Here is a 24,487-nt window from a genome sequence, read left to right as displayed (position 1 = left end):
GAGAGCTAGTTTTACTGCTGCTGTTTTGTGTGACTATGAATGATATCCACACAGAAAATCACACGTTGCTCTTTTTTTTTTATCCTTTCATTTTTCCAAAAATCTTATCCTTTTGTGGCTGCTCTCATTTCATGATGGCTTTTGTTTGCAGTGGCCCACGCACACAAACACAGCACATTCAGCACAACATGCAACCTTTCCAGAGCCACAAAAATAGAACTTTGATCTATTGTCACAAATGTGCTGCAGCATTTACAGATAAGGGAGTAGAGCATTAAATTAAATATGTCTAGTAGTTCTTTTCCAAAAACAGGGCTTATTCAAAAGGATACATTTTTATAGACAAGAGAATCTGTTTTACACATGTTATAATTTATTGTTATGTGATTAATTTGTGACCACAAGCTGCTAGTCATTGGATTTGGAATGACTGAATGCGGCAGATATTTTTGGTTAATTTCTGTCAGTTAGCCTAAAAAGCATAAACGAACATGCACTTATTTTGTCTGTTTGTGTGGGAGTTGGAAAAAGTGTAAGCAAGAGTTTTTTTTTTTTGCATGTGCATAAGGGTGTGTGTGCGTGTTCAAGAGTGTGAAACAGAGTGTTGGAAAGACGCAAATTTTATAGTGTGAATGGTTTGTTTTTTTTCACTCACTCTCTCTTGCTCTGCAGCAACAATGAAACTCATGAATCATCTCTACTGCACAGGTTTAACCACAGGAAGTAACCATGGAACGCACACACTCATATGCATGCACACTTCATATACAAAACGTAACCAAATGCTGTGATCCAGTGGAACAAACAAGAGGCCAAAAATATCACTTAAACAGACTTTGAATATCACCAGAGGGTAAATTTATCAAGTTTGTTTCCATTGGTTTCATCTTATCGATCACAGGCGATCTCAGCGAGGAAGAACAAGATTTTTCTCCAGAACAGGCATCAAATCATGTAGATCAATACACTTTGGTCATGAGCTCGTCAGAACATCCCACCATTTGCTGTGGAAGACAAGATTGCCATGGTGACCTCTACACACTGGGGACATGTGTAAGGAAATTAGAAAGTGTGTTTGAGAGTGTACAGCAGGTGAGAAAAGCTTGAGCTGGATCTCTGCCTTGACCCCGGAGAGTCGATCTTTCTTGTAAACCTAGTTTGGTTTGCTGCAACAGAGCAGAATAGTTGCTCATTATTCCTGCTGCGCGAGCCTGGTCCAAAAGGTGACAGTCAGCCTTGGTGAAAGAGTCCCCTCACAGACTGGAAGGAATTCACACTAACAAACAGAGACAGAAAGGAAGTTAACAGCTGGTCAGACTTCGGAGAAATTCAGGTGAAAGCTTCATTTATCTGTGACCTTCTTTGGCATCTGGTTACAAACAGAGGTAGGCCTCGTCCAATCTGGTGTTGTTAAAAATGATTTGTTATGTTTTTTATCCTGTTTTTTGTTTTGTTTTTTTGTGCAGATACAATCAAAGTTGTCAGTACATACCAAAGAAAGTTACTCTCACTTACAGAGAAAGGTGTTCCTAACATGCCTGAAATGCTTCATTTATAATCTGGACTATTCTTTCTTTAAACACTAATTTCACTGTTAAAAGGAATACCAAAAATCAAGTTTAGTAGGTTGTTTTCCCCCATTATATCAAAGAAAGACCATCACTGAGTCAACTTTAGTTAGTAAATTGCTATTTGAGTTATTGCTTTATGTTGGTTGGTCTTCTAAAACAACACACTTCCAAGTTTCCTGTGCTATCAGTTAAGCATCTTCTTAATAGTAACATTATTTACCAAACTTATAATACACTTTCCAGTATGAGGAGCATCTAACTTCAGAAAGCTTAAAAGAGAAAACAATCATTTTCTTGTTCAAATGTATACTTTTAGGAACCAAAGCAATCACCTCCTGCTGGTCAAAGGACAGAATGCAGCTCTATTCAGTTCCCTTTGACTGAATTTTGAGTTGGTGTCCAATTTGATCAGCCTGTACCAGTGTGACTTGAATATGCAAAAAGAAAAAAAATGGATTCACAAAACTGTCTTTTCCAAATCCATTTTATCAATCCCTGAGTGACACAAGATTCACTGGATTGTAGAAAAAGATAGAGGCCGTCAACAATCAAACAAACTTTTATGTGAGTTGAAACACTGAAATTAATACCATAAATTGCAACAGTATACATACTTGTTGAACTTTCCCATATTTTGTCACACTACAACTACAAACTAAAATCTATTTTATTTAGTTTTTACATGATAAAGAAGGGTATAATTGTAGTAACCTTTATATTAAGGTCTAAATAGTGTGTTTTCCTTTCCTTTCCTTTCAGCCCCGTTTACTCTGATAACTTAAATAAAAGTCAATCCAAGCTGGTTTTTTTCTCAATATGTCTTTGTGAACATCGCTAAAGCTTTCCTGAGATGAGTTGAATGGAAGATGGATGGAGCTACCATAAAACATTTGAGATAAAATTAAAGTTCTGAAACAAAAGTACACTCTCTAAAGGATAAAGTTGTTTTATTTCAATGCAGAAATCCTCAACATCAAGAAAATAATGCACTGGGTAAAAGTTCAAAATTGCTTCGCATGTTATTGAGTCCAAAATGACCAAAGCTGTGAATCACATAAATCAGTTATGTACCATTATTTTGCACAAATCAATTTCTCAATACACAGAAACTCCTGACCTGAACTTTTAATGAGTATAAAGTGGTACACATAATCAGCTTCTTCAGGCTCTGAGAACAGAAGCTTGCTGGGAAGCTGCTGGTGAGTTTATTGCGAAACGAAGGAAATATAAAATAACTAAAGTAAGGATCTTGTCTCAGGGAGTGATGATGACCTTGAGAAAATTGAGGGATCAAGTCAAAGCTTCAAAAGAGGAGTTTGTCAATGATCTCCAGGTGGTTAGGCCAAAAACACACAACACTGCAAGGGAATGAAATATTGCATCCTCCTGCTGCAGATGGCACATTTACAGTCTTAGACTTTCCAGGAAACATCTAAACGATTCAGGCTCAGGAGAAAATAAAAAGTGCTACAGATAAGATTCTCTTTTTTTTTTTTTTACATTCTCTAAACCCATGTTGATAGTAGGAAGAGAAAATACATGATCTCAACTATTATGGATGGAAGTGGAAATATTAAGCTTCTTGAATGTTCTTGACTGTCTTGCATAAGTACTTATCTTTATTTAATGCATTTCCCTCTGATTTATTTGTTGACATGTGAAAATTTCTGAATATTTTTGAGGCAGTTTATTCCATAAAAGTTATTTATATACCCCCCAATTTGGTTTTTGCCAGATATATATATCATACTATTATTATGACATAAAAGCCCGATAATTACTCCATTACCAAGATTGATTATAAAAAAAGAAGGAAAATACCTTACCGATGTCCTTTTAACATCCCACCTTCATATTTATTTAAAGAAAGAGGGTCAGTATGAAGGCAAACACATGATTAATTGTTTAGAAAAGTCAGATGACAAATTATGACGCACCATTAACATCATTCTTTTCATGATCTACAGTATTCTGCCCCAAAGGACGATTAAAAGAAAGAAAAATTAAAAGAAGGAAAGATTATTTGCTTGGCCTATTAAACAGAAATCAAACTGATGCTGGTTTTAACCAATTGGAAACCTTCCTCAACAAATAAGATCATTTGGGTGGAAACCATGGGAAGAAATGGAGCTGATCACAATCCCAGTTTTGGTGCTGACTAATTGCAGAAGACTGTATTTTTTAGGTCTACTGTTTCTGACAATGCCAAACGTTGCTGCAGCCGTGTGGAGCATATAACTGGAAAAATAAAAAATTTAAATCTTCTTTATGTAAAGCCCATAAAAGGCAATAATTTTGAGGGTTTATACTGTGGCTTCTTGACGGAAAACCTTGTTGACTCATTATGTTTTAGTGTTACACCAAAATTATTTAATACAGATAACTCTCCAAGTTGTAAAAATTTCTCAGCTTTGATTCATTTCTTTAAGAACTGAAGAAATGGCAGTAAAAGTGTGAGGAGATGATATTTCTCCTGCAGGCCGTGACGTCGTGTTTCAGCGTTCTGTTCTAGGAGCGTGCTCAGAGGCAGGTGGAGATACAAAATGTTCCCATCTTTGTACTCGCTCCCAGTTGACGACGTCGCTCCGATCTCTCAGATTCAGCCACAGGGCTGGCATGCTCGCTTGTCCAGGTGACGGCCGCTGCGGAGACAGAGGCCTTGACCGGTTTTTGGCCCACTCTGCTGCGCCAACTCTGCCAACTCACCGTCAGCTGGACACTAACTGGAAACGACGCGCACACACACCACCTTGCCGGGCTTTATACCGAAGGCATAGCATCCAAACTTGAGAAGCGGTAAAGCAAAAAAAAAGAAAAACGAAGAGGAGACAGCGCAACCATTTGAAATCATGAAATCTGAGCATAGTTCTGCCACCCTCAGACACAACCACATCAATTGAAAGAATGCTGAAGTATCTGACCCAGCATCAGCGGCGAAGAGAAGAGGACTGGTGGAGGGAGGAGGGGAGGTGTTGCTGGTGGGCCCAAGCAACTCAGAGAAGAGATTTGCAGAGACAGCCCATAACAGCTCCCTTGGAACCAATGACTCAAATATGCAGATGTGTTTACTTGCCTTCTGTTTCCCACCTCAGCCGGCACACAAAAAGGAGAGGAAATGAAAGAGCCTCATAATGTCTTTAAGTGTTTCAATTATATATTTATATTCTGCTATAAAGAACTCATTTTTTACTAAAACTTAGACAAGCACTTCAAATGCCTCTTCCCCTCTATTCCCTCACTCCCTTCTGAGGGTATTCATCTTTAGTCTAATGTGCAGCTCTGCTCTCTGTTAGTTTCTTTCTGACACCATGCCAGCAGAGTCATCTGCAAAGGGACTCATGTAGGGATTAAAAACCATCAACAGCTCCCCTTTAAGAGCGAGGTAGAGAGAGAGAGAGAGAAAAGCACAATGCTAAAAAATGAAATACAGAAAACAACTCCAGACAGTTTTGAGAAAACTTGCGGGGAGAGAATGCAGATTGTCACCTGACCCTGAGGCAAGGCAGCTCTAAATATAATAAAGAGAAGACAAGAGAAGAAGGCGAGGCGACACAACATGGGTAATGTGTTTTCTCTGCTGGTGTCGTCTGGCAGATCTGGGATGATTGAGTGCTGATGCCTGCCTGGGCCGCTTTAGAGAAGATCGTCTACCCCCCCGACGCCCCCATCACCCCCTTTCTTTCTCTCCTTTCAGCTTGTACTCACAAGGCACAGCACTCTGCATGATGCATTTATGCACACATGATCTCGCAGATTCACATGTTGTCAGAATGGCAGAAACATCAAGGTGTATTACCTGTCAACGAATCTCTTCATCTCCCTGCTTGGGAAATTAACACTTATCTTTGTGTATGTGTGTGGTTTGCTCCTCGCTGGATGTGTGTCTTAAGTATAACAGGGCTTAGTGAATTAGGCCAGGATGTGTAATAGACTCACATTTGCATAATCTCTGTTGAATAAAACCTCAGCGACAAACAAGCGAGCGGAAAATCGTACCTACTTGCCCGCACGGCGCAACTTCAGCTCAAAAGACTCACAGAGGCGTGTTGGTGACAGTAATCTACAGTGTTTACTTGCTGAATTTAAGCATTAATCTCTATACATTTTGGAAACGCATTGTGAAATAAGACAGAGGCAGATACAGACAAACAGGTGCTGGTTAGAGAGGAAGTTGACTGGCCTGATTCCATGATCCATTTTCCCAAGGCTTCCACACCCCTGCAGCTGTCCTCCACAATATGAGAAACATGTGTGTGTGTACGTGCGGATGCATGCAGGAGTGTGTGTGTGTGTGTGTATTTCCAATACATACTTGCGGTTATGACAAATTCACTCCCCAGTGTGTGCCAATAGCCACGACAAGGGTCTCCATTGACAAAAGCAAAAACAAAAAGTCATCACAAGTGTGCTGTAGTTACATTTTTAGCCATTTAGCAAACATTTACCAGGTTGAATCTAATCTTTAGAGTTTATCAGAGTTTGAAGTCGCCTGCCCTGCTTGTGAATGAGATTCCATGGTGTTCAAAGAGAAGTCATATAACAAGTTTTAGGGCTTTTGGCTGTTTTGCATGCCAGAATGTTTTGAACTGAGCAGTGACAGCCTCACAACTCAAGAGTCTACTTCAACTCCCCTCATTTCTATCGGAAAACATTCCCAGTCTCTTTTCCTCTCCCACTGTGTGTGTGCGGGGAGGGTGTGCGCATGTGTGTGAGCGTCTCCCTCACCGTCCTCTCTCTGAAGTTGCATATCACTTGAAAAAGAAAAGGGGAAGGAACATGAATAAAAAGTGAAGGCACTTTTCTTGAATATGTCTCTTGATGCTCTTCAGATCTTAAGGGCTTCATTACATGTAGGGTTATTCCAAGAAACTGAAGGACTGTGACTCCTCTAATCTGCCGTACAGGACAGGAATTCGAGAACATGTGCTTTTTAATGTCATTTCTCCTCACAATTTTTTTCTTTGTTTAAGGCTGAAATTTAGAGGAGCAGCATGATTCAAGTAAGTATGTTTTTTTTTTAGATTTTTTTATAATTTTTTTATTATTTCAGGAAATAAAAACAGCAAACATAAAACTCCAATACGTGAAAGCATTAGAAAATTTTAGAAATGAATGCTGTTTCTTTAATTCAAGGTCTGTTGCTGAATTTTAACATAACTTACAAAATTTGTTTTGTGTAATTTTCATTGGTGTCTGCTTTTGCCATTTCAAGTCAGATGAAGTGATTAATGTGGGGAAAAGATAACTTGTTTTCAAAAGGACTTTGATATTCTTGCATGTTTAATAGTGATTCTTTTTTTTTTGCACTTCCAACAAAATGCTAAATGAACTGTGAATTTCATTAGGTTCATAAGGTTTCTGTGGCAGCACCAAATTTTGCTTTCGCTTCTTACGGTTGCATGAATCCATTCTGTATTTTCAAATATGTGGAAATATCCTCTCAGAGTTTGGCACTTGTTGTGGGAAAGCTGTGGCCAACATAAGTCCTACCAACAAAAAGCCCTCCATTAGTGTTTTTTGTGCGCAAGAAAGAGTGAAAAGTCACAAAATAAAAAGCATTAAATGATGGTTCTGGCCTGAGATTTAAAACCACTTGTATGGCTAAAAGGCCTGGAAAGAGGAACTCGGGACAACTCCATAGCACAAGTACCTACAATGCCTGGCCAAAGTATTCATATATCAGGCTACATCACAAAACATCCATATATTTTATTGAGAACAACACAAAGTAGGTCATGAATTTGAAGTGCTTTTCTTTTTACAAAAGAAAATCCAAAACTGATCCCCATGAATAAACACATCTTATAACTATCTTTGGCTGCTTTTATGACTGCAAAGTCTTTGAGACTCTACCAGCTTTGCTCATTTTGAAAATCAAGTTTGTGCATGTTCTTCTTCAGAAAATAGGTTTATATCTCAACCACTGTAGCTCTGTCTGTTTGGTCACTGTCCTGTTGGAAGGTGAACCTCTGACCCAGTGTCAACTCTTTTGCAGCATCTGACAATTTTTGCCCATGATTGCCCTGTATACGTCTCAGTTCGTCTTCCCATGTTGTGAATCTATAAAATAAAAAATATCAAGTGATATTCATCACCCAGTTATTTGCTACTAAGTTAGATTTTTCTCATAAAATCCCAATCCAAAGTTAAGGTCTGTGGTTGCACCTTGACAAAATGAGAAAGGGTTATGTTATATTACTTTCATAAGGCTCTGTGTGTAATAAAACCATTATCATAATTGAATATTTCTGTTTTGTTTGCTGTCATATTAGAACAAACTAAACAAGGTACACTCATAAAAGGCAAACCATACCTGTGACCTTTACCTACTCTTCCCCCCTGTTGTGTTTTAAGAGTATTAAATTTAAGACAAGTACAAATTTGGACCCGTCTCTAGTTGACCCTGAGTTTCCTTTGCTGGTGGGGATTCGCAAACATATATATGGTAAGGTCACATCGCCTACTGACTCATATTCATCACCACAGAGTAAAACAGTAACACTGTTCACCTCTGAGTCTCTAGTTACCGTGATAAGAAGATGTGGAAACAGCACCCCCTATTGGTGAGCAATACTACTGCTTTCTGGGGCAGTGAAAAATGTAGGAGATCCCGTTTTCTTTTTTCCTCTTGCTTAGAAAGTTTGTCATTTTCATATGAATACTCGTGTTTCTTCAATTAGTCTTTACTTGAGTAAAAACTCCTGACCCTGGTCATCACTTTCTGACTCTGTGAGAGAAGATCTCTTACTTTCTTTCATAACTTCACATGTGGGCTACTGCAGTGGAGCTTGGTTGAGAGTTCAAACTAAGGCTCTTAAATTACATCAAAATCTCTAAATCTCAGCTGCCAGGGTTCTTAATTGCACCAAACTTTGGTAACACATGAGTCCAACCCTATTAGATCTACTCACTGTCAGGTTTCACACTTATTACAAAGTTATTTACTGTTTACTGTTCTTTGTTCATGCATATATTTATAAACTCCCAAACCTTTACTGATTTACTAAAACATACAATCTAACCTGATCTCTTCTCCGTAGCTCCAACTCAAAGAGTTGCAAATTTATTCCGAAGAGGAAAATCTTCAAGTGAAGTAACTGGAGCTTAGCTGCAGCTGTGAAAACCCTGAAAATGTTCCCTCTTAATAAAATGTTTCATTTTGGCACAAAAACTATTGCAACATCTAGTTTAAGGTATTCCATGACATATTTTATTATAAACAAAATATGCATTATTGATACCAAAACCCACCTTGTATTTCTTAAAGAAAATAGTTTACTTCCAGCAATCTTGGTAGTTCCTAGTTTGGTACATCTTGATGTACATTTATTCACTTAGCTTTTTCTCAAATAGAAATGAAAAATAACAGATGTCAGGATCTGAAGCAGATCCTGACATCTGCTCCAGGTTAACGTTTTACATCGACTCTCTACACAGCAATATCTAGTCAATCAATTCATCCACATAACTCTGTTCAAGGTTACAAGGTTGGAGTATAAACCACCCTTTTTCTATAAGTGATAGAGTCCCTGCATTGATTTGAAGGTAGTTCAAATCAATTCATCAGTCAGAAGTAGAACTGGCACACATAGCCGAGTTGATCTTCAATGGAGCAAAAGCCAATGGAGGTAAAATATGTTGTTTAGAGATTTTTAATTATGTGCAACTAATGAAAAGCAATCTGTTTCTTAATAGACAATGAACAAAGACCTGTGCAGTTCTCTGAGCTGCAATGTCAGATTGTATTCATGCTGCCAAGCTGGATGGAAGCAGAGTATCACGACATACATAATGTCTTATTTACTGAAGATGTGGATTGTGAAATGTTTGAACATAAATGAATTCATTTTAATTTGCTGAACAAAATGTAAAACTAGTTCAGGTCAACTGGTACAGAAACAGTATATACAGTTTGTTGGGGGGGGGTTCAAATCTGGAGGGAAAAGATCCAGTGTGGTAAAGGTGAGGCCTGCATAGACTGGCAGCTGAGACCAGATTGGCTTCTTGAAGTGATATTAAACCAATTTGTGATGCTGCAATAATGTTATTACTGTTATTAAGGATGCAACCAGAAAGAGTCAAGAAAGGGTTTCTCATGTCCTGCCTGCTGGGTTTAGTTTTTATTTTCTATTTCTTTCTAACTTGTGATTTCCTGCTTTACATTAATAGAGCTTACTTGCTGTAACTTATTGGCCCAAAGGAAAGAGGAAAATGAGGCTATTTTCTGTCAAAGGGGGATGCTTTTTATTTTCCTACTGGTCCTCTGAGGAAGAAATATTACACCAGACAATTTTGTTAGGCTATACTGATAATGAAAAGAGGCAGCAAATGGGTCTTTATATCAGTCCTATATAGGTGATGTTACAGTCTATAAATAAAAGCAGAAGCTGTTTTGTGAGAACGATCAGTGGTTCATGTTCTCCATTGAATGTCCGTCAACCCTTCCTGGACAAGGGTCCTGGCTGGTTGCCCGGGAAACTAGCATATGACTATTCTGAGAGCCTCGGTGAAGAAGGAGAGAGGAAGCGAGAGTAGTAAAGGTAAGTCACTCAAGGCCTCTCCGCTCAACCTGATAAAGTGTGATGAAAATCAAAGGCCACAACTTGACGATGCTTCTAATTCAGCAGAGACGGGAGACAGAAAGAAGTTGTCTCTTTACACAGAGCTCTGAAAAGAGTTGAACACAAAGGAGCAAATACTGTACTGCTCCCAGAGCACGTCTTTATAAAGTGAGCGGATCAATAGGATAACCTGAAAACGGATTTTCTTTTTCATCAAACGTGCAAACAAACTCAATGCAGCAGATTACAACAGATGTCACCACAGTCCGCTTTTGTCATACATTTATCTTCATTATTTACATGAATACACTTTATCACTGCATTAATTAACAAAAAGCAGCCCTCCGTGCATGAGCGCAGGTTGGGCTTGCACACTTTTTATCCATGCGATTCAAGGAGGCTGTTAGAAGTAGTTGCAACAATAACATGCTGCTAACCAGTGTGTCTGAATGCATCTCAAATCTCTCTCATCTCAAAGCTGCGAAACGATGTTTTGAAATGTTGCATTGCAAAAGCACATGCATGCAGTGACGTAAGCAAGCAGGTGACTTTAGTTGAGCAAAGGCAGCAGATGGCAGAAAAACACCTCCCATCAGTGACCTGCTTTTATGGATTTACAAAAGTAGATATGTGTTTGAGAAATTGTTGCACCTATTATTGGATTCATCGTTTTAATCTATGTATGAATCAACCGGGTTTGAAATAGTAAAATCCATAATTCCTCGTAAAGGTGTTCATCCTCTGAGTACAAAAGACTTCAGTGCATTTCACTGATATTTTCTGTGTCAAATCTACACAAAGTAATGCATAATTGTGAAGTGGGGAAAAAAATTTAAATGAATAAAAAATCTGACACTACCAGCGTTGCTTATGTATGGTGACAGCAACTATTTTTAACATAAACTCACTTTGACTATCTGTGGCTGTGTGTTTAAGATTTCTTAATGGAGCATGAACATCCTCCTTAGTCCCAAGTCTTTTGCAACCTTTAAAGGGTTTTGCTAAAGGACTGTTCTGTATTTAGCTCCAACCATCAAGTCTGAACAGATTCTTCAACACCTGCTTTTGGAGGTATAAACTCTATCTATACCTTAGTTCTAAGCATAACCCATAATCCTAAATATTACTTCTTCCCTGGTCCTCACAATGTATTTTTATTTTTAGGAAAATTGTCCTTACAATGTATCAAATACAAGGCCACACACACATGCATACTTATATAGATACATCACCCTCTGGCATCTTTAATAACAGAAGTCTAACTCAGGGACCGACTGCAGATGGGACTTCCTATTATTTGTTTTGACAATGGCATTCTGCTTATACACTCCTTCAACCTTCTTTTCACCCCAGCTCCGCATCTCTGCAGCTCCTCTAAAGTAACCATAGGCCTTATCTTGTCACAGCGCCACTCAGGCTTACTCGATTGATTAACTGGGTTACCTCCTCCACTGGAATTTAGGAGGTGAATCCAAATGCACTTCAAACATGTTAAATTTTTATTAGAGAACAATTTCCTTCATCTAAGCTCTAGTGCACCACTTTGTGTTGATCAAGCACAAAATCTCCTCCTAAAACACATTGCTGTTGTGGTTTTATCATGACAAAACGTGAATAAAGTCATAAGGTAATAATAGGTTTGTAAAGCTTTGTATCCAGGCGACCTCTTCATCTTGTAGACTCACACATGACCAAACAGGCTCCCATGAGGTCAGTGTTTGTTTTCCCCCTTTTGTCCTGCTCTTCATCATTCGGTTATGATCCAGGGTGACAGGGCAGAGCTGGGGTGGATAGGCTAAGCAAGCATGAAGCGTAAGGGCAGAGATAGTGGCCTGGGCAGCATGGACGAGAGATCTGAGCCTGTTGGTGACAGCACAGCGGCCTCACAGCAGCTTGCGTAGCCACTCCTCAGGGGAATAATTCAATCATAAGACAAGCGTGATTAAGGTAGAGAGAGAGAAAGAGACTTGGGGGGATAAGCTGTGAGTTAAAGGCAAAGGATAAGAAAGAGGATAGAGGCATGAGGAAAAGAGTCAGATTACCATGCTCCTAAAGGGAAGCCGGGGATGACACTCATCCAACCTGATTTAAGCGACAGAAGCGTAAGGAATGAAGTCCTCGGCCTGTCTGTCCCCTGACCCTGCCGTGGAGGCATGGGATGGTGAGAGGGGAATAGAAGAATCGCTCATGCTTGGAGTGAGATTGTGCCTAATCGTCCAGAGATCTAGACTGAGTAACTGTGACTTCGCAGGGAGGGGTGGGCACAATCTGAAAGGCTAAAAAATCCTAATCAGGTTTTTTTTTATGCAAACAGGCAACCCCTGGTCAGTTGCACGGTTCGCTAAGAGCTCACTCTGACGAAATGTGACACAAGTCATTTTACTTCAGCTCCGCTCCGTTCATGCACATTTGCAGGATGAGCATCGTGCACTCTCCATCTACCGTCAGTGTGAATGAAACACATTTGTGGAACTGGTTGTCTGCTTTGATGCTTTTAAGTTTACCTATCTGAATTGCTTTTTTTCCCCTCTTCATCCTCATTTCCACTTACTCTGTGCATCTAGGCTGTCAATTTTCGCCCCTCTCTAACATTCGGGTGGTGAAACGCTATGCGACTTCTGAGAAAAACAGTTTTATCCCTACAGTAAGAGCATTGTGATTATAGTTGAAGGGTTCAGATATTTTTCCCCTTTAATGTGTGTGCTTGGCTGGGTTTGGGGCTTTTTCGCAGAATTTCTGCCGGCGTGCATGCCCGTTTCTGTTTGTTTCCGCACGCTTGTCTCGGAGTATCGATTTAGCAGACATTAAATGAAAAGACTGAAAGCTGAGGCCAAAAGAGAGAGATGTGAAGAGTGATGGATGTCAATAAAAAAGCTTGAGGCATGTAGAAAACGTTAGCATTTTGCAAGCAAAATAGAGATAATGGCTTTACATATTTTGCTAAGGACACAGACACTGATGAAAAACATGATCTGGTCAAACCCACAGATTAGAAGGCATTGGTACTTGACTAGAAAATCCCCAGGACAGCAACAGTGACTCACAAACTGGACAAAAACACACAGCAACCCCCTGCAACCATCAGCAACATAACACACACACATACACACAATAAATGTGCTCTTACAAATCAATTTTGCTCTAGTATACAGACACAACCGGACTGAAGGAAGTGGCTCGGAAATATCAAAACAACCTTGGGGAGCTTGAGCTCGCAGTGAGCTCTGTGTGCCTCCACTATGTGGGTTCTTTATATCTCTCCCATTCAATCAATCCGCTCCCTGCTCTTTCATCCATTAATATGGCCTCCCTCCTCACGTAATATTCAAACCATTGTACTGTTTGTCCTATTCGCCAGGTATCACAGGAGGTGGACGAGAACATACGAACATGACTGTGCGCGGCTCTCAAGGACGGCAGCGGAAATGTCACATTAGAGAAGTCTGTCTACTGGAGAAAGGTGAATTAACAGCAAACCGTCTTTAATTTATCCCCTGTTCATGTTTCACATGTTCTGCACATACAAGAAGAAACAGACACATATATAAATATACTGCTCAAAAAAATAAAGGGAACACTTAAACAACACAATATAACTCCAAGTAAATCAAACTTCTGTGAAATCAAACTGTCCACTTAGGAAGCAACACTGATTGACAATCAATGTCACCTGCTGTTGTGCAAATGGGACTTTGTACAGAACAAAGTATTCAATGAGAATATTTCTTTCATTCAGATCTGGGATGTTGTATTTGAGTGTTCCCTTTATTTTTTTGAGCAGTGTACATAAACATGAAATAATCAAAGCCTAAAACAACACATTTGGCACATTGGGTTATAATTTGGATAGTTTCTGAACAGCTTTGTTAAAAATTAATCAATGTATATGTTGATGCACAATGAACATGAAACAATGATTGCAAAAGTCTGATGACATTGCGTCAGACACACACACACTTTTAAAATTGCTTCTCACAATCATGGACACAGGAATCTCATAGTAGTAGTAATTCAGAATATCATAATAAGGATTCAAACATAAAAAATAGGGAAGCCAGTGACAATAAAAACACAGTTCTTAGGACACATTTGATGAGGGGAGGACACACTGATGTGATGACCTCCAAGATGAGTTGCCAATGTTCACAAGCATGCTTTGACCACTCTTGCTTCCTTTTTTGCTTCATGCACATGCATAATGTGTTTGGAGATAGAGTGCTCTGCAATGGTAAATGGAGCCAGGTGGTGCAATAATGTAAAAATATATAGTTCTGGATTGTTGTTTTTTGTTTGTTTGTTTTGGGTTGGATATTTTACATCTCAAGATTTAGTGGTGCTTTCAGGAAGAGGGATGACAAAACTGTACCTCTTTTATATGAGTGTTCTGGTGCAACAAAAAAAAGAAGCATAAAACATGTCGGTACCAAACCAAACACTATGAAAAAACTTAGTCTTTATGCTCATTGTTTCTCTGACATTACATTACGTTTAATTTGTAACACAATTTGTAACACAATTTATAATTTGTGTTAGAGCCCAAACACATCAGGGCTCTAATAACCTGCTCAGATTTCAATGAAAAAGTTGCTGTTATAACATATCCTGATCTAAACAAATATTACTTTTAGATATCAGTTCACTCTTTCACTTTTTGTGCTTCTATCCATTATCGTTTCTTTTGTAGAGAGAAACATTTTGGGACATCACCTTTGAATGTCCTCTCTGACTTAAAGTAAATCTACTCTACATCCAGGTTCTGTGTATTCACATAAAAACAGACACATGTGTCCGTTGTTTCAGCTTATGTACACACACACACACACACCCACACGTTGCTCTCACGGGAGGTCAAGAGCACCATCTGTTCTTGTTCAATTATTAATTAGATTCACAGTTCCTGAATAATAAATTGGTGTGACCAAAATAGACTGAAGGTGTGGAATACCTCAGGTTAGAAAATGGAAAGAAAGGGGGGCAACATTTTTTAACAAATTCCAAATACCTTGGAACTTCATCATGTTTTTATATCTTGTTTCCTGCACAACCTTCATGGTTCTGAAAAGACCATTGAAGGGGAAATATGGGGAGCGCACAAAAGACAAATTTAAAAGACAGGACTGTCCTATTTCTAAAGTATTGTATAAGAAGAGAAGAGTCACAAATAACAATTAGAACTACAGTGAAAATGACACCTTAGGCTAAATGTGTTACAAAGAAACAAAATGGTTAAAGGTTTGTACAACTTGATTTATTTATTTATGTATCTCTTGATGGTCTCCAACCAGACAGAAGAGCAAAGAGGGTTAGAAACACTTGTGTTATTAACATGAAAAATTCACTATATTTCTGACAAACATGTTAGATAAAGTATAATTATTGCTTCTTTACACTGTGTAATTCTGACACATTTCTAATTATACTAATTTCTTTGCTAAATTTGATCAATTCTTCTTTCTGGAAGATCATGACCTGTGACTAATAACACAATAATAGCTTCCTTTTTGTGTCATGAATGAGTCAAACGATCACCATCAAACTCATATTGTGCCAGGGCAAAAGTTATGTAAAGATTGGATTGTGCCAAAAACCATGTCGATTTGTGCTGAAAACACACATATTGTAGCAAACGCCTCTGAAAAAGAAGCTTTGTAACGCTGATGCATCTTCTCGCTGTCAACGCCGAAGCGCTCGTAAAGCACAAGGCCTCATTTTAAGTCAAACAGGAAATAACCCGCACAATCCTGGGAACAAACAGGGGGGGACAGCGGCGCGGTTTGATTGGGCTGCGAACAGTTGCTGTCGTTACAAAGCACCACTGTAAGCTCCATCGATTATCAAAGGCCTCCGAGCTCAGACGGGGAGTCTACTGATCTTTCCCGAGCTCAGACATGAAAAGCTGCCAGTGACAGCTCATAGCCGGGGCTAGATCACACTGTGCTGAGGAGGGGTGTGTGGAAGGGGGCTCTGCTGTGTCTGAGTTTTAAACACCTGCTCCACGGGCCAAGCTTGTGTTTTCTTGTTTTCTTCCTCTTAACGTCGCTCTCTGTCAGGTGCGACAAGGATGTGCTTTCATGTGAACTGAGGCCCCACCAATAGCATCGCAGGGCAAGAGACACTTGGTAAAAGAATGCCAGACAAGTTTTTGTTATGGCTACGCCTCATTACTTTTTAACCAGCGTAATCGTACGTGCTGCTTCTCATGAATTATTCACAGGTGAGCACTCATCACAACGTGACAGGGGAAGATGGAAAGCGCTCCAAATGAAAAATAACGCAAGCACAAAAATAGAAAAAAACAGATGTCAAAAATGAGATGGAGGGATACATGTCTCTTTTTACCCTTCATTCACTTAAAGTCTTTGAGGCACAGGTCAGCATTTGCTTACCTGGGTTTGAAACTGTTGAAGAAGACGCAAATACAAGTAGAAATTAGATTAAATTTAAGTAAATAAGTTTTATAGCTGCTTCTCGTCATGTGTCTTTTGAAAGCTGCATGTTGTTAAAGGCCAAAAACTATAAATCTCAGCGATGCTCCAGCCTGTATATTAGAGGCTTATGAGTTACAACAAATTTATGCATTTACACCAGAAGTCACTTAAAATTATACAAAAATGCATTCAGGCCAGGACTGCCGAGACCTTGAAATGTGGGTCAGAATGAACAATGCTTTTGGGAGTTATTACAACTTCCTGTTCAGCAGCAAATGGTGTACAGGGTCAGTATTTTGGCATTTACATGTTCTTAGGAGAGAAGCCTTATTGCATTAGCTAAACATAAAAATTCAATGACCTGAAAAAGTTAAAATTTACCTTGTAAACTTCTATTACATTAAAATTACACATTTCAATATACACTATGTGGACTACTGCCACCTTTATAATCCAATATTGTAAAGATTACAAGAGCTACATTTGCTGTCAGTCAGGCTAAAGAAGATTTGTTTAGAGTTGTAAACGTTACATGAACTTGTAAAAAAAGACAACTTGTCATTTTTTAGAAATATCTCCTTCAGGAAATGTGTTATTTTTAAACACCCCATTTTCTGTCTGTGCTTAGGTTTTAATTTAAAGAAAAACTAAAAGCTTTTGTGGAAAGGATGGATACATTTCTTTATGTGTGTGAGGGGGAAAAAATCACATAGTTTCTAAATTAATGACACAAACAATAAATCTAAAACATTGTCACTAGTATTTGTAGAGTCTTTCCGTTGTGTAAAATCAATTTATGACATAAAAAAAACAGGTAGAACAAAAATTTGTTATAAATTTATATTTAAAACATTAGTTGCTCATCATTTTAAGCCAGAGTTGTTAGCCAGCTCTTTGAACATTGTGGAAAGTTCAAAGAGCTGCTTGCTGTGGCTCTGGAGACACATGTTGCTAAATCAACACAACGTAGGGCATGATGACATAAACTTAAATATTTCAAATTGCTTAGTATTAAAACTTAGGACTTCAATGGCAAACTTACTTTTTAGTTCAAAAAATCATCTTCCAAGTTTGATTGTTCTGTTACCATAGCTACAGCCCGATGCAATCTTTCCAGTTTGTTCACAAATACATCTAAGCCAATAATAGCCGATTATGACTACTTGTTTTTGAGCTCTACCAATGAAACTTGGCCACCTCTCCCATATTCGATCAAATCTGTACTGAAGCAGTTAGTGGAAGTGGTGATTTTGACAGAAAGAGAGGCCCCTACATTTTATTCTGCTTAAGGCCCCATTCAACATAGGTTTTTAATAAGCGACACAGAAAATATTTGTTTTGTTTTGTTTAATCTCCTCTCTACATTGTCAAGTCCACTCGCTGAGATCTCCCTGACTGGAGAGGAGGGGAAGCAGAGGAGGCATTTGATGTGTCATAGTCTGAAGCATCTCAAAAAGAAAAAACCTGCCAAAATTCAAAGAAACTTTTCAGATCTCTAGACTGCCAGGAAAACTATTGATCAGGGTTATTATAAAATAGGTTATTACTCACAGAAAATATGCAAGTTGCCGAAACAGTAAGTAAAATCTTATTGTTCCCTGTTTTTAGCAGCTGCGTTATTAAATTTAAAACTAAAAGCTTTTGTGGAAAAGAGGTTGGATACATTTCCTTATGTGTGTGAGGAGAGAAAAAAAGCACATAGTTTCCAAATTAATGGCAAAAACAATAAATCAACTTCTGCTGACTCTGTGAGTCTTCTGAGAATCTCTTGGTACCAAAGAAACTGAAGGTTCACAGCTTTACAAAACATCCACAATCAATTAGACACCAATTAAGCAACGTGCTAATGAACTGCATGATGACTTAACAGCCATATTTCCTCTGTGAGCTTCCTCAGCACTTGTCTCCCTCACAGATAAAGATGGCTGGTAGACTTACAAACTCTCGTTTCACTCCATGCCTCTTGCTCCTTATCTTTCACCCCACATCTAAGGGGGAAGGCAACGTTTGGTTCGAGGAAGAAAGTAGAGGATGAAGGCTTGGAAATTCTAAAAAACTGAGATGCTTTTAGTTTCAAAACCAAACAGAGGCAACACAAAGGAGTACAAAGAGTTTTTCTCCATTTTCATTTTTAGCAATCATGTAAACTGGTATTACTATTGACAATAAGCATAAAATGGTTTACACAAAATTATCAATTAAAAATATGTTTGCCACATAAAAAAAACGTATAGTACTTCTTTGTTTGAAAGAGCTCACAACACACATATCTCATCTCATGTATTCTTTGGCATTGATGCAATAAGTAAAATGTCAGTATGCTTATACAAAAATACCATAATAAAGTTTGAATAGTTCCATATTCAAAGTCTTAATCCCTCTTAAATCTTTTTGTATTCTGTCACAATTCAACCTCATATATGATTCAAATTTTCCATCAATGTTGACCGTCTTTACTTTAAAGCATCCCCACAGCATGATGCTGCCAACACTAAGTTTCACTGGATGGTGTGTTCAGGGTGCAGTGTTAGTTTTCTACCACACAGCATTTTGGTTGTAGGGTCAAATGGTTGATCTGGTTTCATATGTCTACTAGTTTGGGAACATGAAACATGTTCCCAAACTAGTAACTGAATCAGGCACCAGAGGATAGAAAGTCGATATAGGAATTAAACTTTAGATCATGTTTTATCCCTCATGTTTATTGAGTAAATGACAAATGTTTGTTGTTTACTCAGCGTCGTCATCAATGTGACTTTTCTCCTTCTTTGGAGTCTTTGGGATCCAGAAACCTTCTAGCTTTGGCTCCAAGATGAACACATAGCGAGTTATTTTTCTCATCAGATCAGTCTGCTGAAGAGACAACAATCAAAGCCACCAGAATGCGTTACGTCAGAAATGAAACGGCCTTTACCATGGCAACCGCTTTGATTCGCTTCATTATCTGCATTTATTTATTTATTTATTTATATACTGTATATAATCCAATATTTGTCACAGTGGCTCCTGAAACCAGTGCTTGCCCTTGGTTACATAAGCTGTTCTACATTACTACATCTGGTGACTGTTGAAACCATACATGACAAATCAGCACATAGGTTTCTGTCTCTAACTCAGATATGTGACAAAGATACATATCTGAGTATCTTTATCTGAGATAATCTTTTAAATTAAAATATTAATTTAATCTTTAATTGTTAATCTTTAAATCAAAGATTAAAAATGTTTAAACAAAAAAAATTAAAGATGTTTTTTGTTGGTTTTATTTTTTTCCATAGCCTGACCCTTCTTGTTCCCAGGCTCCACTCCTCCACTGTCTGAGTCAACCGCCTGCTTCTTCAGCCTTTCATCCACAAAGTGCTGAGTGAATCATTGTGGTTGTATCGCTGCGTTTTTTGCCAAACTTTGTTTAAGAAGTTTAAAATGCTAATGCCACAAAGAGAGGAAAAAGAAAGGAGCTCAGATGGAGATGACCCACTTAGCATAATTATCGCTAACAAAGAGACGGGAGAGTTGCGAGCTGGGGAAAACACACAGGCCTAAATGCGTTAAATTAATCCAGATAATTCAATAGGCGATAATGAAACGCCACAATCAAGCCCCCTCTGGCTGTGGTGTTTGACTAATAGTGTCAAACACTATTGGGCTGTTTTATGCAAATAATTTTCCATAATCTTCCTCTTGTTCTCCATGTCGGGAGGTGTGGTTGTGGTCACTGTGGCTGGGCTCGTCTGTGGAGAGCGCCACATGAGCACACGAGGAATTGAATGCACACACATGGATAGACACACCACTGTATATCGTCACCCTTGGACTTTTTCAGAGCCTCATGTGAGATTCATACGATGCGCTCAACCATGGCTTAGCCCCAGGGGCGAGGATGTAAGCGCACTGTCTGAGGTTTAGTAACAAGATCATTAAAATAATCAAATTATGATAAGAGAGAGTCAGTCGTGCTGAAAGTACTTGTTTTGAGCCCATCATTGGTGCATGTGCGGAGCGACAACCGAGGAGAGGGCATCATCAGCATTAGCTGACAGCATGGGAAAGGGCCTGCGGTGTATCTGAGCAATAATAACATTACCAGCGCCGTCTCACAAAAAGCATTCAGGGAATAAACAGAAAGTTTGTCTGTGAGTTGAATGTTGTGATTTGTATGCCCAGCAGTAAAACAATCCATGAGGATCGGACCGTCTTGTCGGAGAAGTCTGAACGTCTCACCTCCAGTCACCAGGATTCTTGTATGTTTCCACGGGCAATGGAAAACAGCATCCCCTCTAGTTTCCTGAAAGAGTCCTCCTTTTGCATTGCTTTGCAATAGTATGCAGACCATACAAACTTCACCAGAGCAACAATAAGAAGCCAATGGTTTAAAATTTTGACCAACAAATATCTGAGCATTTGAAGTGAACCACCAAATCAAATCAAACCAAACCAAAAATCAAATCTAATTTGACAATAGTTGATTTTTTTTTTGTTATTTAGTCTCAGTATGAATGCAGTTGTTCTGTGAAAACCTTAAATAAACAGAAACGGAGCTGAATACAGGGATGCACTGGGGTAAAACCTGTTGAGGTTGGAAAAGATTTGCAACTGAGATGGAGGTTCAATTTCCAACAGGGCAACACTAAACATAAAATCCAACTTAAAATCTGTCCACAGTCAGGCGCAGCTTGAGATATTGTGCAAAGGATAACTGAACTTGAGTCTCTTTCAGGTGCAGATCTGGCATCTAGAGATGCCACAGGGGCATCTAAAGAGTTTCTGCAACTGCAGCAAAAGAGTGTCCACAAAGCAGTGACTAAATTCCTATATACACCCTACTTTCCAGATTATCTGCAAATGTATCATGTTCCTTCTGAATTGAAAATTATGCACCATTTTGTGTTGATCCATCATGCAAAAATACTAAATATATCTAGGTTGTAACCTGAAAAAATGTTCAAGGGAGGTGAATACTTTTGAAAGGCACTGCATCTCTGAAGCGACATTCGTCTCCGGAACAAACATTTGTTTAATGAGAAAACTATTATTCCACCTTTAATTACAAATGTGTCTCCTCTTTCTGCTTGCAAGCATCCCCTCTGAGACGCCGTCTTATTACAACTGCAGTTTAATCTAAAAGGGAATTAAAACAGCGGTAATTTGTTTATATATGAGTCTAATTTTCTTACTGTATTAAAAAAAAACATTCCTTTGTCTCCTCGGGAACTTTGAAAGTAGGATAGTGTTTCTCCTTTGCAACTCATAACCCCCAAGCAACAGAACTATTCATTTAAGCCAATAATCTCCAAGTCATTACCACTTATCAAAAGGACTCCAAATTAATTATATTAACTAAAAGAGTTTTCATTTGATCTTTAAAATGCCTTCACTTCATCAGTTCTGAGAACTCAGCAATTCGATTCCAGCTGATTTCTTTCTGTTTTACAAAACAAGCATTTCATTTTCTCCCGTCCTTTTACTTCGTCTTTCTTTTTTTGTATACTTTAATTGGATTATGATCAATGCAAGCTTTAGTGCTATGGAAAACTTAACCGTAGCTTCTATCTACCATGACATAGTTTTTGCGTTGCAAGATTAGAAAATGCCATATCTTCATTCGTCAATTATCACACTGTCCATCCCTAACAATGTTAGAATAAAACGCTGCTAATCGCTGCTGACGGAAGCACGGCGCTGTTCTACAAAGATAATGAGTCTGCCGGAGCAGAGAGTGGAAACAAACAGCTGAGGAGAGCTTAGCCGGGATGGGGGGGAGAGGAGAGAGAACTTGACAGATCAACAAAACACAGATCGTACAAGTGCAACTTCAGACTGACAACTCGTGTGGTGAAAACTGTTAGACAAAAGAAGAAAGGACAGGGGCAGCTCAGGAAATGAAAGGGAAGGGGAGATATGTAAAAGGGTGTGAGAGAAGTGGGTAGACCGTCACATTGTTTCAGGTTCGAGGGCTGACCTAAATGGAGCAGTGAGACAGAGCAGGAAGAGACGGAGTCAGAAACATCCCCGAGACACATGTCAACCACCACGGGATGCAAGGTGTGAAACAGAGAAGCAGAGTGAAGGAGGGCGAGAAAGGAGGGAAAACTGAGTGAAGATGATACGCCAAGGAAGAAGACGAACTCACCGCACTTTGACAGGAAAGAAAAGACGGCCAAGAGATCTTCCTTGCAGTTGTGAAACTTCTGAGGCTGAAAAGTTTACATTTTTCAAAATGCATTAATTAGATCTGCTGCTAAGAGATGCTAAACATGTTTACATTTACACAACACTATCTTGGGTCAGAGTTATTTATGTTATTACGTCTAGATGCAGCACTCGTTTTTTTAGTAGCTATGATTTACATGCCTTAGCAAATCTTTTTGATAAATAAATAGTATTAATTTTGATTTGATTTTTAGAAAATAACCTGGAAACCAATAATTGCTGGAAGGTCTCATTCTTAGCTTCTTTAAATCACACCAAGTTGTTGTTTTACAGCTATTGAGAAACGTTTCAGTTGTACCACCAGCTAATAACAATTTTCAAGATCAAGAACAGTTTTATTGTCATTGTAGCACATTTATTTCTGTGACAACCCCAAGCTGCATGAGAATAAGGCGAGATAAGAAATTAAAAGACTAACACATCCAAGTAACTATAGCAATGAAGCAATATAAAAACACAACAATAAGATATATAAGCTGAGCAATTCTTTTTCTCTGATACCAATCTGAGTGATTAGACCTTCAAAGTTGAAGGTCAGAGGAAATAATACTGTATTTCCTCTGAACTAGACATTTTAGGATTGTGAATGTATTCCTTGGCTCAATCAGCAATGACATTTATGGCATTAGAATATGTTTTGTCCATCTAAATCGGAGGTCGTGCAAGACTTTCTTTTATTGTCCATCACTTTGACTGAAAATGTAAAAAAAAAAAAAATTTTAAATCAATTCAACTCTGGATTCTTGTTCTGATAAAACTAGATGGCACTTTCTAAGTTTGTTCTAGATTTGTAAACTAACAGGAGTTTCTCTAGTTCTTGCTCAAATATTAAAATTTTAATGCTAAACGTTGATCTAAGGTAATGAGTAGTTTCTCTAGACAAACTGAAGAGATTTTCAGGATTGTAAGTTTGTTATAATTCCTGCTCTGGGTTGAGTGAGGTATACAAACTAGATGCTCCTGTTCTGGGTTGCTAGATAAGCATAAGTACTCCATAATTTATAAGCTACAAGGGGTTTCTCTGGATAAATTAATAGGAGTCCTAAACCTTGTGGAAAGCCTTTCCAAAAGTGTTTAGGCTGTTATAGCATTGAAGTGTATAGCATTAAACCCATATATGGATTGAGAGTGGCATATCACTCTAGTTCATGTGTGAGAAGGCAGACAATCAAGTTGTGTTTATGTGACCCAACACAAAGAGCTACAGTCTTCAATAAACTCTCTTCACGCAGAGCGGTAAGCTGACGTACATTTCTAAAATTAGCATTCTGATTATCTGCTTTGAGGTGACTTGTTGATAGTTAGCATCATTCTGTATTTTTGTTCTGTTCCACAGGTTGTCATGTGTGAACAAAAAAGTCCCATGACAGGCAGGCAGTGAGCCGTAGTAGCCAAAATAGCTTCTCTCTTCCTGTGAACACCATAGTAAAGGGTGAATTGTTGAGACTCTGAACAAAAATAATAATGTACAAAGCCCGTACAGCAAACGTGTGAGTTCCTGCTGGGGGACATTGAGAATACACCACTAGCAGGTATGCAGGAGTTAAGTTTTAGTTAGGTTTTATCATAGATTCCAATGCCAATCGACAAAGGCCTGGGATCAGGACATCCCTGATCAAAACGCAAACAAAACATTAAAACCGATGAAAAAAAAAAAATCGAAAGAAGTAGCAACAGTAATGTATATTGTACATAAATATTTTGAGCATGCGCATTA

General features: G+C 38.5%; 1 long non-coding RNA gene across 1 annotated transcript; it reads right to left on the bottom strand.

Moving 5' to 3' along the window:
• Positions 1-835: 835 nt before the first annotated feature.
• Positions 836-22,788, bottom strand: LOC114138853 (uncharacterized). Its single transcript, XR_003594328.1, has 2 exons — positions 22,691-22,788; positions 836-1,276 (listed from the first exon to the last, which is right to left on the bottom strand). It is a non-coding gene; the product is annotated as an uncharacterized LOC114138853 (long non-coding RNA).
• Between the last annotated feature and the right edge of the window lie 1,699 nt (positions 22,789-24,487).

This window comes from Xiphophorus couchianus, chromosome 23, assembly GCF_001444195.1.
Source record: "Xiphophorus couchianus chromosome 23, X_couchianus-1.0, whole genome shotgun sequence".
NCBI classification, from domain to species: domain Eukaryota; kingdom Metazoa; phylum Chordata; class Actinopteri; order Cyprinodontiformes; family Poeciliidae; genus Xiphophorus; species Xiphophorus couchianus.
Note: the sequence above shows the minus strand (reverse complement) of the source record. Positions and strands in the feature narration are given on the sequence as shown.